Here is a 16035-nt window from a genome sequence, read left to right as displayed (position 1 = left end):
CACTCCTGGGTGGGAGGGCTGGATTTTCCCCTCCAGGAGGGACCGTGTGGATGGAGTCGTTGCTTCTGGAACCAGCTGAGGAGAAGAGGAGGATGCTATAGGTGCTGGAGGAGAGTATAGGAAATTCAGTGACCATGCGGCACCTGTGTGGCTCCATCTGCCAGTGCAGAAGGGACAGCAGAACACACAGTTACCACAGTGGCTCTCAGCAGCTGAGAACTTGGGCTGGGAACAGGATCTCAGCTTGGGGTTTGGGGCACCTGGGCTTGCCCTGTGAGGCCTGAAAGCAATGTTGTTCCCATGGGGCAAGTTTACTCTGACAGGGCATGCTACAACAGTTCATCTTCCCACCTGAGGTCCTACTGTTCCATCTCCAATGTCCATCTCCAAAATCAGGATCCTTTTTCCAAATCCTCAAGACCTTTGCCTTTAGGCCATTGCCCCAAGCACTATTTGGACCCCTTGTGGTCCCCCTCCTTCCCAGGCTGGCCAAAACCCTGTGTCCCTAGGGCAGTGCTACTCAGGGCACTGGAACTCTGCACATCCATCATGCTCCAGCACTTTGTAGGTGAGGTTGGCTTCCCACCTCCCAGGGGCTGCTTTGCAGGCACCTGTGATCTTGGGGCTGCTTGGGGTGACGACTGACTCACCACGGGAGCTCTCCCCGCATTGCATCGGCCCCTTCACCCCCTGCTTGCTAATCCCAGGCCACCTGCCCTGCAACAGCGGGATCCTAGGATATGACTCCTCCATAAGGGCACCACAGTGGGGAACAAGGTGTGTTTGATGATGCATAGAGTTGATGCAGGGGAGGGCCATTCCCCTCAAGCACATGTCATATCCCAGTGAGGCACCAGCCTCTGGGTGTCCTGGACCTGCAAAGACTGCAGTTTGGTCTCTTCTTGCCACCCAGTTTTGGGAATATAGCATTGTGAAAGAGCATGCCAGTAATGCCAGCACACCAAGGCTGAGACTCCCAGCACAGTGCCCAGTGCTCTTTGTTTCTGTAGAGACGCTGTGTGAGCTGGTGACTGTGGGACATTCAGAGGAAAACATGAGAAGATCCCTTGATCTTGATCAGTCTGTAGGCGGCATGGTTGGGGTGCAAGCACTGTGCTGGAGGGGTGCTTTGGGCTGCAGGCAGCACGCTCTGGGTGCAGGCAGCTCCAGGGCACAGGCTTCCTGCTTGCAGAATCTCATCTCCTCCTGGGGCCAGCTGGCTCCCAACGCAATACCAGTCTTCAAGGTCTGCTCTGTGGCTTCTCTGGCTGAGTGTCTGGGAGCCACAGGCAAGATGCCAATGTGCCTGTGGTTACGAAAAACAGTGTCCCCATGCTTCCCTAACTGGGAACCAGCCACTGGGTAGCCATCCTGACAACCACATTGCTGGGCAGAGCACGTGCAGGACACCTCCTTTCCCCACGGCCACTGCTGAACCTCCAGAGCCAGCTGACAGTGAGGGCTTGGCTCCCCAAGGTCTGGGCATTCCAAACTTCTCTTCCATGAGCCACCCTCCCTGATCCACCAATGGGATATGTCCCAGTCCCACCAAAGAGTCCTGTTTCCTCACATAGAGGGACTATTTGAGCCTGCTGAGCTGCTCCAGCCTTGCACAATCTGGTGCATGTCCCCCCACTGCCCTGAGGGACACCTCCACCCTTCAGAGCACTGCACACAGTTCTGGGCTGAAGTGGGAAGGTTCAAGTTGCTTCACCCAAGAGAGAAGAATGACCATCAGTGTAGAACAGTGCAGACAGATGATGAAGGTGGTTTCCAGTAGAGGGGACCAGATTTTTCCAATGGTTTCTCACCATCTTCCTACAGAGACTTAAAGGGAGTTCCAAAACTAAAAAAAGAAATGGCATTCCTTTCATTTTCACATCATAAAAGGGCACTGAAGGCTCTAAAGAAAGCAACAAGTCCATGCTGACAAAATCAGGCGAAACTTACTCCAGTTTCATTAAGTACTTTGGCCCAAGCTCTAGAAAGTCCTCCATCCCTGAGGGTCCCAGCTGCAGAGGGGACCAGCAGCCCAGCGGCTCTGTTAGAGCTGTGTGAAGTCCAGTGGTTTTCTCAAACTTTGAACTTCCTAGTCTCAGAGGCAGAAAAGCTTCTCAGATCCGAAAAAAGTAAACCGAAAGTAAATCTCACTTTTTGCCCCTGTGGTTGTGGAGAGTAATGAGAAAACCTGACCTGAGTGTGACTGCTGAGAAGGCAGTAGAGAGACTTGAGCTGGCCTGATTGGTTTATTCTTCTTCCAGGTCTGAAGCCAGATCTGTGGCTGCCCAGATGTGGATACCCCAGGCTGGTGCTCTCTCAGACCCTGGCCTTGTGCCCATGACCAGACACAGTATAGAAGAGCCAAAGGGGCAGTGGATTTCCTCCAGCACAGCAGGTTGCTCGGTCCTTTCTCCTCTCACCCAAAGCCCCAGCTCATCTCTTGCTTCTGGAAAGCTCCAGCAAGGGTGGGGAAGGTCTCTGGGGGTGGCAGGGGAGGAGTGGGGGGGCTGGGACTTTCCCCAGGAGATCACAGGAGGAACTTTGGCTGGAGGGTGGGGGGAACCGATGAGGAGTTGCTACATCATGCCTCAATGAGCCGTGAGTAACTCCTCTGGTATTTCTTCCCCTCGAAGAACAGTCATCAGAGCCAGATCCTGCCTGGGGGAATCGCTACACGGGAACGCCCAGCCCCATCCAAATTCCATTCCTGCTCCCATCAGAGCTCACAATACGAAGCACAGCCGTGAGTGGACAGTTCTCCCTCAGTGGTACCCCCTGTCCCATGCCACCCACTGGGGTGGCATGAGCATAGCCGTGGGCAGGGCTGGCAGTGCTGGCTGGCAGAGCCTGGTAGGCTGCTGACCCACAAAAGCAGCCAGACGCACCTGGGCTACTGGAAGTCACAAGAGAGCAAAGCTTCATTGTGTCTGCTTCTCCAAGGGGGGCAGAGGGCACGCCCTCTCCTGCTTTGGCCTGGGCAACTGGCTTCCATGCTTCCTCTGCTTGAGAAACAAGTAGCCATGGCTTGAGACCATCCTGAGAGCCTGGCTGGCACTGTGCTGTGAGCTGAGATGCAGGGAGGTGCTCCGAGGCTTTCCTGACGTTCAGCCCCAACATGTCATGCTTGGCACCAACACCCGTGCAAGCCCCCAAAAAAGAAAAAAATTGGCCCTGACTGACCTGCTTGGCAAGGCAAAGTACCTACAGCGAGGCAGCACCTGGCTTGGGATAGGAGCCCAGGAGTCCTGTGCTCCCCCCATCAAGCCCAACTCCTGCCCACCCCCACCCTGGCACAGCATTCTGATGGCATTGCTCTCCATGGTGAGGTGTGGGTCATTTATCGAGTGAGAAGGCTGTAGCTACCACTGTGTTGAGCTCATTGAGTTACCAGACATGCTGGCAGCTACAGGACTCTGGGAGTGTCACCACAGCCTGGGCAGACTGTAGCCTCCTTGCTCAGCCACAGCTGCACCAGCCCTTGGTCCTCCAAGGGAGTCCCTGGCCATGGGGCTGTCAAACACCTGTAGAAGGCCCAGCAGAGTTTGGGCATGGGTGGGGTGAGGAGATGGAGAGAAGAGGGAGGGCTTGGGCTGAAGGCTGTGATGGAGCCAGGGCAGCTCCAAGGCCTGGGGGAGGACTCTAGGGGGAGGCTGGACAAGGGATGGGAAAGATAGGGGCTGAGCAGAGTTCAGAGTGCACTGGGCCTCTTAGATGGAAGATCTGAGCAGAGGCAGTGTGTGCACTGGAGTGAGAGCAGGTGGAGAGAAGCATGGGAAAGAAGGATGATAGTATGTTTAGGAAGGGGGTGATGTGGAGATCCTTCACAGCCCAGACCCCAATGGCTGAGATCCTCACCAAGGAGATGGGCATCAAGCCTTCCTAGAAAGCCTCTGGACTAGAGGGAGTGCTCTAAGCATTAGACCAGCTTGCTTGTGTTGTGCCCCTGCTGTAATGGCTGCAGTTAGGGTTGGACCCAAATGTTCTTTACTCTGTCAGTCCTGAATGTGGTCCTCTGGCCCAGAAAACACCAGGGACACCCCAGGCCTCATGGAGAGTGTGTGAGGAGCACTGGTCCCTGGCACAAGTCTGTGACACACAAGAATAAGATACCCAGCACTTTTCTTTATCCCTTGTTCTGTCACAGAGGCTGCCCATCCCTGGCCACTGTGTGAATAGGGTCCACCAGCATCCACAGCTCATTGCTTCCATGAGGCTGATGGAGGAGGCAAGAGAATGCCTGGCTGTGACAGCACAGGACACACCAGGGAAGGATGTGATTCTGGAAGAAGCATGGAGGGGTTGCCAGGACAGGTGGGGAAAGGGGAAAAAGCTTTTTGGACACAGATGGAGAACAGCCAGGGCAGACTTCGTGCTATTCCTCTCCTTCCCCCATGGCAAAGGGAGGTTTTGGGCTGGGGAGGGAGATGATGGAGGGACACCTCTGACATGGGGGCAGGACACTGGTGCAGGAGGGTGGGAGCAGGCAGCTGGGGGTTAGGGGATGAAAGCACAGGGTCCAGGAGGAGGGGAGTGACAGGAGCAATGCAGATGCAGCCAGCACAGCCAGGTGCAGTGGGAAGGGCTGGGGGGAAGGCAGGGAAAAGAGGCCAAGTGCAAAGAGAGCAAAGGCAGCGGAGGAAAAGAGAGCATGGCCAGAGAGGCAGAGATGAAAGGGGGAGTGAGGCAGGGGAGAGATGAAAGGGCCACGGCGCGGGTGCTCCTGCCTCCTCCCCAGGCTCCCGGGGCTCTGTAATCCCCGAGGAGCTGGCTCCTCTCATGTGGTGGCCCGCAGCTGTGTGCGGTCGGCTCAGCCCCACCGCTCCGCACTGGGACTTTCCAGGAGGGGGAGAAACCCAACACAAAACACATGACTTATCCAGTGCCTGCCAGGCCCCTGTGCACGCGGGGTCCAGGGGCACCCTGGTACGTGGCACACGCCGGGATGTCACAACTCACTGGGGCCAGGGCCAGATGGCAGACACGGTCCCCTCTGCTCTGGGAAAAGGTGGCCCAGGGCAGGGTGAAAGCGGTATGACCCTGGCTGGTGAACGTGCAGGCAAGAGCTGGGTTGAGCCAGGGAAAACATGGCTCAAATGGCTCAAATAGCACCTGCAGCAGCATGGAGTGGCCTCTTAGGGACACCCCTCTGAGGTCACAAAGGTGGAGGGGGGAAGGAGCTGTATGGGCTTGTTGCTTCTCTCTGGCTTTCTCTGTCAAGTGCCATACTGCCTGCTGGGCTTGGCTCTGGGTACCAGGGATGCAGCAGGACTTGGCATATGGAGTTGGAAACCATCCTGGTGGATCACTGGGTCATTTGTTTCACTGCTCTGAAGCAAACTGAAATCCCAGGCCACAGCAGATAACTGAAGCAGTCCTTTCAAGGCACTTGTGACCTAGTATATCTCTGTTCTCCATGCCCAGCTCAGGCCACTACAGGCTTTTTTTTCCCATAGCAGATGAATCTGCTGCTGGGCACTCTCCTGTTCACCACTGCTGACTGCAAGGATGCTGGGCTTGGCACAAATGCCAGGCTCAGTAGGGATGCAGGCTCTCTTCTCATCTTTGGGGCAGATGGGGCAGCAGAGTTGGTACCCATGGAGGATGCCCCACATTTCCCTTCCTCTTTGTCTCAGTTTTGCCCATGCAAACTTTTTATTTTGTGCCTATGTGAACCTGGTGAGCTCAGCTAGAAATCACCCCGAGCTTGGGCAGCGCCAGAAGCTGCCTTTGCCTTCTTGTACCAAGAATGTTCCTCTCCCCATCTCAAGTTTCAAGATTAAAGAGGCAACGTGGCCAGCAAGTTCCTCTGAGCTTCTAGTGAGTGTCACTCTGTAGGACTTTCCCTTTCCAAAGGCTCTCACGGAGCAGGATTATGACAGCTCCACAGGTATTGCCCCTCTGGGAAGATCCCATCTAACTCCATCTTTTTGGCTATATCTGGAAGCGTTCCGATTTACTCTGGACTATCCCATCCACCCTCAGCAAGGAGCTGGAAGGGGACCCTCCATGGGACAGGGAGGTCTCAGCCCTGACATACTGTCCCCACCCATGTCACATCTTCCTCCTGCTCTGCACTGGCTGGAGAGGGTCACACCACCCCAGCCACACGCACAAGAAAGAAGTGGCACAGCTATCCCAGGGTGCTCCCCACGACTGCACAGCAGTCCCGCAATTGCTCCTGGGAACATGTCTCCGTGCTGGCTGGGAGTGCTGACTCCGTAGCTGCAGTGGGCTCTATCTTCAGGGACCAAGCTGAAGAGGTGATGAAGGTGCTGCGGTGCAGAAGAGCTCAGCACATTTGGAGAGCAGGAGGTGGCTGTCCGCAGGCCCCCATCCCTCCAGGTACGAGCCAGCCCTCCCCAGAGGAATGCTCCAGCACAGCCGCAGCTGCAGGGAGGGGAGGCGCTTGCCAGGCGCCGTGGCATGAAGGCATGATAGGGCACGCTGCGCCGGACCATGAATACCTGTCCCAGGCACTTAGAGGCACCCAAGGTGTGTACGGGTGGCGCAGGAGCTCACACCTCGCAAGCCTGGGCGGTGGTGCTCCACCGAGAGAGGAGGCTCTTTCCAGTTCGCCCTCCCACTCTCGCTGGTGAACGGCAAGCTCCCCCTCGGCAGCAACCCGCTTCCCCATCACACTCTGCACGTAGCGCACGGGTCTTGCCAAGGGAAGGAGGGAGGAAGAATGCCCTTTTCTCCCTGGCATGGGGGGAGTAAGGGGTCTAGCCTGAGGCTGGTAGTGGGCTGGGTGGTCTTACTGGGTCCTTCCAGCCTTAGCATCACTGCTTGAATGAAGGGAGTTGCCAAGGGAGTTGCTGAGCAAGGATCAGAAATGAGATGTGCAACATAGTGAAAGGATAAAGACAAGCACAAGTGGTGGTGCTTGGTGACTTGCTCTCATTTGCTGCTTGCATGGACATGGACTGCGTGCCTGTCACATGCACGGGGACACATCCATGTGAGCCTCACCCGTACTGCTCACAAACAGCTGCGCCTCTGCTGCTGCAGGATCCTATTTCTTGGGACAGACTGCACCCCTCTGCCACACCACTGATCACACCCCCTGCACCAGACCAGGAACATCTGTTGTCCCAAGAGGTCCCCAGATTCCATGCTTGATTGTGCTCTCAGCCCAGGTACAGATGCACATGTCCCTGGGGGCATCCTAAATGTCTGGCTCCAAGTAAAGAATGAGGAAAAAGACAAAGTCTCCAGCTGTTTGCAACAGCTGCCTAAAAATAAGGATGCACCACACTATGACACTACCAGTGCAAATCCTCTGCCATGATCAGCTGGGATAAATACCTGCTGGAGGAAGGAGTTTTTCCTGAGCAACATCTTGGAGCAAAACTGGGCTAGTATTGGTAGCCCTGTGCTAGCTAAAGGTGTGCTCCAAACCTCCTGGGAGCCAGTTCATTTTCTGTATATTTGGGCTAGCAAGAAGACACCAGAATGCTGAAATCCTTTTAGCCAGGACTGAGGAGTCTGCAGTGCTGGAGGTGTTTGAGTCAGGAGAGCTTATAACCTTTGAGGACGCTTGTCCTCAGAAGGTGGAGACTGTGATGGGAGAGATGCAAAATCAGGAGAAGACTTCTGCCACCTTCCTCCAGATGCAGAACCCAGAGCAAGCCTGAAGTGGCTGTGAAGTGGAAGGCAGCAGCACTGCTGCTGCCCCCCACATCCCTCTCCCTGCACACACTGCCTGCCCAGCCTTACACGCGGAAGCAATCTGTGCTGTCATGATGTGTCATGCTCACTGTTCATGGATGCTGAAGCCTGTCTTGGGATGGAGTGTCCTGGATTGTCTTTGATGTGGCTGCTTGACAAAACAACTCCTGCAAGGTCCCTGAGCAGCAGCTCTGACTGCAGGGCTGATATCCCAGACCTGCAGGGGCTCCCTTTCAGGTGGTGTTGGCTGGGCTGAAAGAGGAGCCTGACAGCAATGGGAGACCTGGGTTGTGCTGGATGATAAGCAGTTTTTCCTTGGAAACATTTAGCAGCCAGCAGGTTAGCCCTACAACCTACATGCAAGATGCATGCTGTCAGCTACAGTGCCAGCACACAAGAGCTCCTACGGATAATGCAGCAAGAAGCAGCCAGGCTGGGAATAGGACCTAGAACTCCTGTTCCTGGTGCCACCTTCATGCCACATGACGCTCAGACTGAGAGGGAGCCTGGTCCTTGTGTAGTCTCTATAGCCTGGTGCTGCTGCTGTAGGAGATGCCTTGAAGAGACATCCCTGGAGGCATTTTGGGATGTTAATCCCCCATGGCAGGTGTGCCCTGCAGTGAAGCATAATTCTAAATCAAAGTTGAATTGAGTAGGGGTGTGAGGCACATTTGTCGCTTGACTTGGAGACCAGCCCATGCACAATTCAGGAGGTGCTCGGGCTGTGAGCAGAGCTGCAGACGCAATTGGTCCATATGGCTCCTGCAGTCTCCTGACTCCCTATTCCTGTCGCAGGCTTCCTGTTGCCGCAGCCCCAGCACTTTAGGATTTAGGGATGCAGGTCCATCCCATCTCTTCTGGGGAGATGTCTTTTTCCACCAGGAGCCTTTCTCCCCTATGCCACTGCAAAGACTTGGGCTGGCCTGGCCCCATGCTCACCAGGGACGACTGACAGGGAGTGCCAGGCAGTCAGTCTCAGTGAGTGCCTGGCACTCCAGCTGCCAGCAGAGTGGCTCTCCCTCACCAGCTGCCCCACACTGGGGCTGCAAATAAACAAACAAACACCCCAGAACCAAGCCCAGCAACTCATCTCCTCCTAACGATGTAATTACAGTGAAGCAGCTGGTGAGCGGCACTTGAAACCTGGCATGTAAACATGGCTTTCTCCTCCACCACTCAAGCAAAAGCAATCTCCTTCAAGGGGAGCAGTAATTTCAGCAGAGGGGTCCACGTTTTTGTGGTGAGGGCTGTGGCCAGAGACTTTCATCTCAGCCTTTTGATGCAGAGCAGGAATAATAGATGGCAGACATCAACACCCCACCTTGCTGTGCTTCCTGCTCTAGGCCATTTTCCACCTCCCGGTGGGTATCTGAGTCTCCTTGCCTTTCCCAGCCCCTGGGCCAGCTGCTGGCTCCCTCTCCCTTGCCAGGATGGTTAAGGGCACAGGGAATCTCAAAAAGCCAGGCACCAGCCATCCAGGAGATAAAACAGCAATCTCATGCCCAGAAGGGCGGGCAGAGAGAGGAATGAAGGGATGGCTAGGCCACATCACCACCCTGGGCCATTTCACCACCCTCACCCTCTTGCACCACCACTTCCAGGGCTGTGTCTGCTCCAGAGCCAACAGACCAAGTGTGTGCACTTGGATATTGTGGTGATGGGCACCTTTTGAGACTGGTCAGAGAGATGAGGCTACCCACAATAAGAGATGACCAGGAGATCCCTGCTGATGTCATGGCTTGCAGAGTGAGCCCAGACTATCACATGAGGGATGTCCCATTCTGTGCACAAGGATGCTACATCATTGCAGTGTCCCCCAGTCCTGCTCCCTGCTCCACTCTCTTAGCCCTACCCAGAGGTCCCTTGGTTTCCACTGAAGAAAAAAGGAGGTGTGTGGAAAGCAGAGAGCAGGGGCTGAAGAGGTTGCATGGGTGGAAGAAGGCTGGGAGAAAAGATGGAGTGAAGGAGGATTGTTCCAGCTGGGAGAACTGGGTGCAGAAGACCCTTGTTCCCTGCCTTATCTCCCAGCCCCTCCAGTGTTCCCCAATACACAGCCCTGAGCATGCATGCTCCTGAGCTTTGGGACCCTCTGTCTAGGTGCTGGCTCACCATCACTGTGCTCCTCGCTGCTCGCCCAGCCTGGTGTCACCAGAAGCCTCTCATGCCAAGCCAGGCACAGCTGGGCCCCTCTGGGGAAGGAGGTGGTGTGTGTCCTGCCAGCATGGGGAGGAGTGCCACTCTCTCCCATGGTGCCAGTACAGTGTTCATACAGGGAAAAGGAGGGATGGGACAGCCCACACTGCTGCACCCCTTGGCAATGCCAGGCTGAGCACTGGTGAGTCCAGTACCGCGGCATGCCAGCTGGGCATGGCTTTCCCAGGACACACAGTGACAATGCTTCAAGAGACACTTAGTTTGTGGGAGTGATTCCTGCTGGCCATAACACCCAGATAGCCTGTGCTGACCTGTGCATGCTGGCAGCAAGGGCATAGAGCTGGACATATGGGTGGTGGCTTCCAGGCACCTCAGGCTGACTCTCTGCTCAGTGTCTCTGCACTGTTAGCCAAGGGCAGGCACACTGGGAATGGGTCAGACTATCTCAGCATACTCTGCAAGAGTGCTGACTTGTGTTGGGATTGATACTGGAAGTATCGGCCACAACATGCTGCCTTACGCCCTGCTTGCTTGATCCTCTCCTACAATCAGAGCCAGGGTCTTAAATCCACCCCCCTGGACCACTTCCAGCTCAGGTAAATGCACCTGCCAGAACCCCCTTCCCTGCAATTCAAGGGCATGGCACCGTCCTTCCCTTGCTGGGGCAGAGAAGAGATGCTGTTACCTCTTGGGAATGCTCGGCTGATGCCCAGGATCACCCCTGGCAGGCTCAGGGTTGGTGCTGGCTGCCACATTGCCAGGTGCTGCACGGAGGATGTGCATGGCCCAACTCCCCACTGACGTAACTCCTGGGAGGCAGACAGGAGTTGCCAGTGGGGAATTGGCCCGCATATCTTAGAGCACTTGGGGAGCTGTGTGGAGAGGAGGTAATTGTTAAATGTGGGCTGAGATAGGCTGAGCAGGGAGGGCAGGAGGCCAGGGAGGTGGCAGACACCTCACCAGGGCTGGCTGGGTTTACACAAGTCAAGTTTTGTTCAGTATCTCCCTGGGGTTTCGTGGCTGGGAGGTACCATCTCGTGCTGCTTGGATGACAGGGAGCCAGGTGGCTACTTTGTGGAACCTTGCAAAACCTTCCCCATCAGCCATCCCTCAGCTGAAGCACTAAAGGGAGGGGGGAAATGGCAGGGCTGCCTCAGGTCTATCTCAAATGCTGGTGCCAAACACCTATGGAACTGTTGCCTCAAAAACCCTTGGGGAACAGCATGGAGTGCAGGTGGTGAAGCCTCCTAATATAAACCAAGAGATGGTGATCACAGCCTGACCATGCCCCGGGCAGCCTTTATCTGGAATCCAGGTTGAGGGCAGAAGAAGCAGGGTGCAGGCTGTAACGTCCCCCATCTTGATCATGCTCCTGAGTGCCAGAAAAAGCATCACCTGGGACAGATGTTTTGGTCCACATTGGCCAAAGAGCCAAGGCACAGGGCTTCCAAGAGCTAAGAGCATCTGCTGGGCCAGTCTTCATGGACCCCTGCAGGCCCCACAGACTTCTGTGGCAGGTAAGAGATGCCTCTAGTCTGGTAGGAGACAGGCCCTGGCTGCTGGGACAAGCTCCTTTAGCCTTCAAGCATCCAATGCATATCCATGCCCACTAGACTTGATGTCCAGATGGCTAATGGTGCTGGGGTATGGCCCCTCATTGCCAGGGGATGATTTTGTTCCTGCAGTGCTCTCAGCTAAGAAGGCAGGACCCATCACTGCCTTGGACAAACGGATCAGGTCTCTCTTGTGCCAGATCTCCTTGACACTGGGATCCAGCAGACACATGGATTATGCACCAAAGCACAACTGCTCCCCATGGGCAGTCTCAGCTGCCATGTGTGTGCCCCAGCTGGGACTGTGGGGTGCCCATGGTGCAGAACTAGCTCCCAGGCTCCCATAGCCATTTCTACTGTCACACGACATGAAAGTGGAGCCTCCTGTACTGCAGGTATAACCTACCTTTGTCCTTGTCCCGGCACTGCCTCGCACACAGTGTGCTCAGCCAAGTAGCCAGGCTCTGTGTTGCTCACTGCCAGCACACTCCAGCCTGTGTGTCACCAGCAAGCCTGGTTGGTGGTGATGCCACCTCTTGGCTTTCTGGTACCTCAATCAAATTGGCAAGAGTCTCCAGGACTCTCCAGCATGTCCCTGCCCACACTGCCCTGTCTTGCTGACCTCCTTCCCTGAGCTGCACATCCCCAGCCTCACCCTGGCCCATCCCCAGCACATCCCCTGCCACCAACCTGACACAGTGTGTGTCTCTGCACTAAAATCTCACAAAAAAAGGCAAGGACCTAGCTGGCTCACAGGCTCACCCACAAAGCCGGGCTGGGGCCCAGGTTCACAGCAGCACATTTCCTCTCTAACCCAGGGGCTGTGCCCACCAGAGCACAGGGGAGGTCCCAGTGCAAGAGAGATGCCCCTGGGTGCTTTATTGAACAGGGTTCTGTGCTCAAAGCCAGACTGAGAGAGGCTCCTTGCTTGGCTGCAGGACTGTATGTCAGCTATGCCAAGCCTGCTCCGAAGTTTTGCTGGCTCACATGGGATGGAGGAAAAGCATGAAGGTCCAGCTTACACTGTGCAACAATCTCATCGGTTTTGTGCAGAGTCTGCACAGCATCTCATGGCATCCAGGCACCTCCTCATGCAGCTGTCGTGGACCCCAACCATCCCCAGTTCTGCAGACATGGCCCCTTAACCCCTTCACTGCCTGCTACTCATCTCTGCCTGGCCCCCAGAACTAGTCACTTAGCAGGAAGGTCTGTTCTGCAGGTCTCTTGCCTGCTGATCCTTCCCAACACACCCAGTCTCTGGCTTTCTGGCTGGCTACAGGGGTGAGCAGGTCTCCCCCAGACCCACAATCTTGTGCTCCCCCATACTGAGCCCTCCCAATTCAGGACAACCTCCCTATCAACAGTGCTGCAAAGACCTCCTGTGAAAGTCATGGGTAGGGGCAGAAAACACATCTGAGTCTGTCTCACACTTTCCACAGCCAAATACCAGCCAGCAGAGAGGGAGTAAGGATGCTGGGAGAGGCAGTTCCCTACCTGCTCACTGCCTCGACCACAGCTCAGTGGCCGAGCTGGCTCCCCAGCACCTGCCTCCCCCCAGCCTGCAAGGCCTGGGGCAGCATGCAAGGAGTGACAGGTGAGTTGGCAGCAAATCAGCTCCGGCACCCCTTGGCGCTCCTTCCAAACCAAGCCCTTTGCACTCCGTGTTTCTGCCATGACGAACCAGCAGACATCAAGGAGAAGTAATTTGCTGGGATTCTTCTGGACAGGTGTGTCCCAACGCCCACACGCTGCTCTCACCCGTGCAGACAGGAGACACGTGCTCTGATGTTTCCCGACACCTGGGCATGGCTGCTGGTTTGTGGTTGCTGGAAACACCGGCAGAGGGGCTGGGTCTGTTTCTCTCCAAGACCTTAGATCCAATGGATGGGTATCAGCTCAGGGTTTGCCCTTCCCAGGACACAGGTCATGAGACACCAAACATGCAGGGTTTTTGGAAAGACTACTAAGGCAACTTTACTCCCGACAGGACAAAACCAGCTCCAAATGCAACAGTATTGCTCTGCACTTCTGTCCCATCACTCTGGAGCATCCTTTGGCTTTAGGCAAGTAAGATCCTATACCCAAGCTGTTGTTCTGAATCACCAGGTCTGCCTCCTGCTGCCACTCTGATAACTGATTACCTCCCTTGGCAGAGCCAGGAACAAGCCTTCTGGTCTACTTTCCAGGATTACCTGGTCTCTGAAAATCCCTCTGAGTTTATAATTCCTGGCTCTGAAGACACAGTATTCTGTCCCATCTCTGTCATCCCATGCTCCATCTCATAGCAGGCCTCTGCGTAAACTTAGAGCAGAAGTCAGGGAGGAGGATCTTGAGTAAGGCTGCTGTGGCAGCTTGGTCCTTTTCTAGCAGGGAAATAATTCTTGAAGTCTCAGTGTTGACTGTGTCTGTTGTGAAGCTGGGCTGGTGGGAAAGGCCTTGAGGACTGGGACATGCCCAGCTCCCACTGTCTTAGCAGAAGCTCTGTTGGACTGTGAGCAGGAGCAGAAGGCATGTCCCATCCCCTGCATGGAGCATCTCAGTGCCTTGCCCCAGCTGAAGACTCCTCCATCCAGGCAGGGTCTCAGGACCTTGGTCCAGGGCAAACACCTCTCCTGCATGGGTTTTCCAAGCTCCTCAAACCATGCCACTTCTGGCAAGGCAGTTAATAGCCTCTGTCAGGATGGGCTGGGAATGTCTTCCAGCCAACGCTGCTGCAGGCTTCCTCATCACCCAGGGAAGCCACAAGTAGATGGCCAGCAAAGGCATCCATACCCCAGCATCTGGTGAGGCTCTGCTATGCTCAGCCATAGCCTGGGCTCAGTGACAGCTGGGCTCAACCCAAAGTGCTGATTTGGCTGAATCCAGGCCAGGATGGGTCCTACCCTTGCAGCAAGCCAAGAGGCTGAGAGCGACACAGACTTGGGGATCAGATGGCAAAGGCAGCATCCCACAAGACCCCCGCTGCCTGCCCAGCTCCCACCACCCTTCGTGAGGCCAGCCTGGCCTGAAGAGGAGTGGTGGGGTTGGGGTCTGGGAACACCCTCTCTGTGGCTTCCCTCCTAATAACGAGGGGATGACGCTATGTGCGCTAGCTGTTCCTGAGGGAGGAATGTCCTTTCTTCCCTTGCCATGTCGTGGCTAGCTAAGTACAGGCCTCCAGCTCAGCAGCCACCTCATGGTTTGCTGCTGTAAAGTGTACCTTCCACATCTGGCCTGAATGTTCCACAGCTGCCGGGCCTGCCCTCTCTCTCTTCTCATCCCATCTGGGCCAGGCATCACCAAGACAGTGAGGGCAGAAATACTGGGAGAGGCAGGGATGCACTGGCAGGAGATGGTGCTTAGTCTCCCACAAGGGTGGGCTGGCACAGGAGACTCTCCCACAGGTGGAGAAGGAACCTGTGGCTGTCTGTCATGTGCCTTCATCACTATAGTGGTCTTGCTTATGTGGTTATACTGCTCCTCCTGATACAAGGGCCCGTTCTTATACACCTATAGGGACCCCTTGATACTCCAACAGGGATCACTGACCCAGGAGGCTGCCCAGATTCATGAAGATGTTCCTTCACCTCCCCCTGCCCAGCAATATAAGAGGGGTTCCAGTTTGACAGTCCACAGTTTCATGTGAACACTTCTCTTGCCACTCCCAGCCTCGGGACTGCTGTAATGGCCACATCCTTGCTGCCCAGGACTCTGATTTGCTGCAGTGATAAACGCCGGTGAAAATGGCATGAGCTGGGGTCATGCAAGCAGAGACCCCCGCTGGCTGCCCCACGGATGTGCTGGAGGGCAAATAGCCCCTGCCTGGCCTGCCAGTCCCTACAGACCCGTTTGTCCCCCAAGGGGTGTCAGACCGTTCCTTCAGCCCGCCGGCAGCATGGGCAGCCCCGAGAACTGGTCCCCGCTGCCGTGTCCTTCCGTGTCCCGGGCACATGGAGGGGGTGGGTGGGTGCCCACGGGCGTGCAGCACAGGTGTGCAGATAGGTGCGTGTGCATCCACTGCCCTCTGCTGAGGAGCGCGGGCAGCTCAGCAGGGCTGAGACGTGCCGGGCTTCTGGGACCGGAGAGCCACCGGCCACGGGCACCGGCAGCTTCGTCAGGGGCTGCTTTTGCTCTTTGTACCTGGCTCTGCAGGGGAAACGTGACCTCTCATTTCTCACCGTGTGTTATTTTCTGGTCCCAGTCCCTGATCCCTGGCTCTGAACTCTTGGCCCCATGTCACTCCCAGCCTTCCTTCCCATAGCTTTCCTAGTTTCTCACTGAGCTTGGTCCCTCTCTACCCCTTTCCCGTTATTTGCTTGGGGATGTATGTGCAATTATCCATCTAGTTTTTATTACCCTCAGCTGCAGCCAAGCAGATCCATCTGAATTAATAACCAGGAGCTGAGAGGAACCACGGAGCTGCTGGCAGCAGCTGGTACTGTGGGATAGTGGTGTACCTGCCCAAGCCAGCCATGGTGAGTGGTGACGGAGCTACCTACAGCATCCATGCCCCCCTCTGCCCTGCCCCAGAGCTGTGGGGCACTTATTTCCCACCTTCATGCACAAATTATACAGCAGTTGATTGCAACAAGCCAGTGGGGTCTGGCCAGGCATGAACCCCTGCATGATGCTAAGAAGGCAGGAATGTGTCAAGAGGGCCAAATTCAACCTCTCTCTGCAG

The sequence above is a fragment of the Lichenostomus cassidix genome, chromosome 7 (genome assembly GCF_008360975.1).
Source record: "Lichenostomus cassidix isolate B80296 chromosome 7, HeHo_3.0, whole genome shotgun sequence".
NCBI classification, from domain to species: Eukaryota; Metazoa; Chordata; class Aves; order Passeriformes; family Meliphagidae; genus Lichenostomus; species Lichenostomus cassidix.
This window is presented reverse-complemented; position numbering follows the sequence as displayed.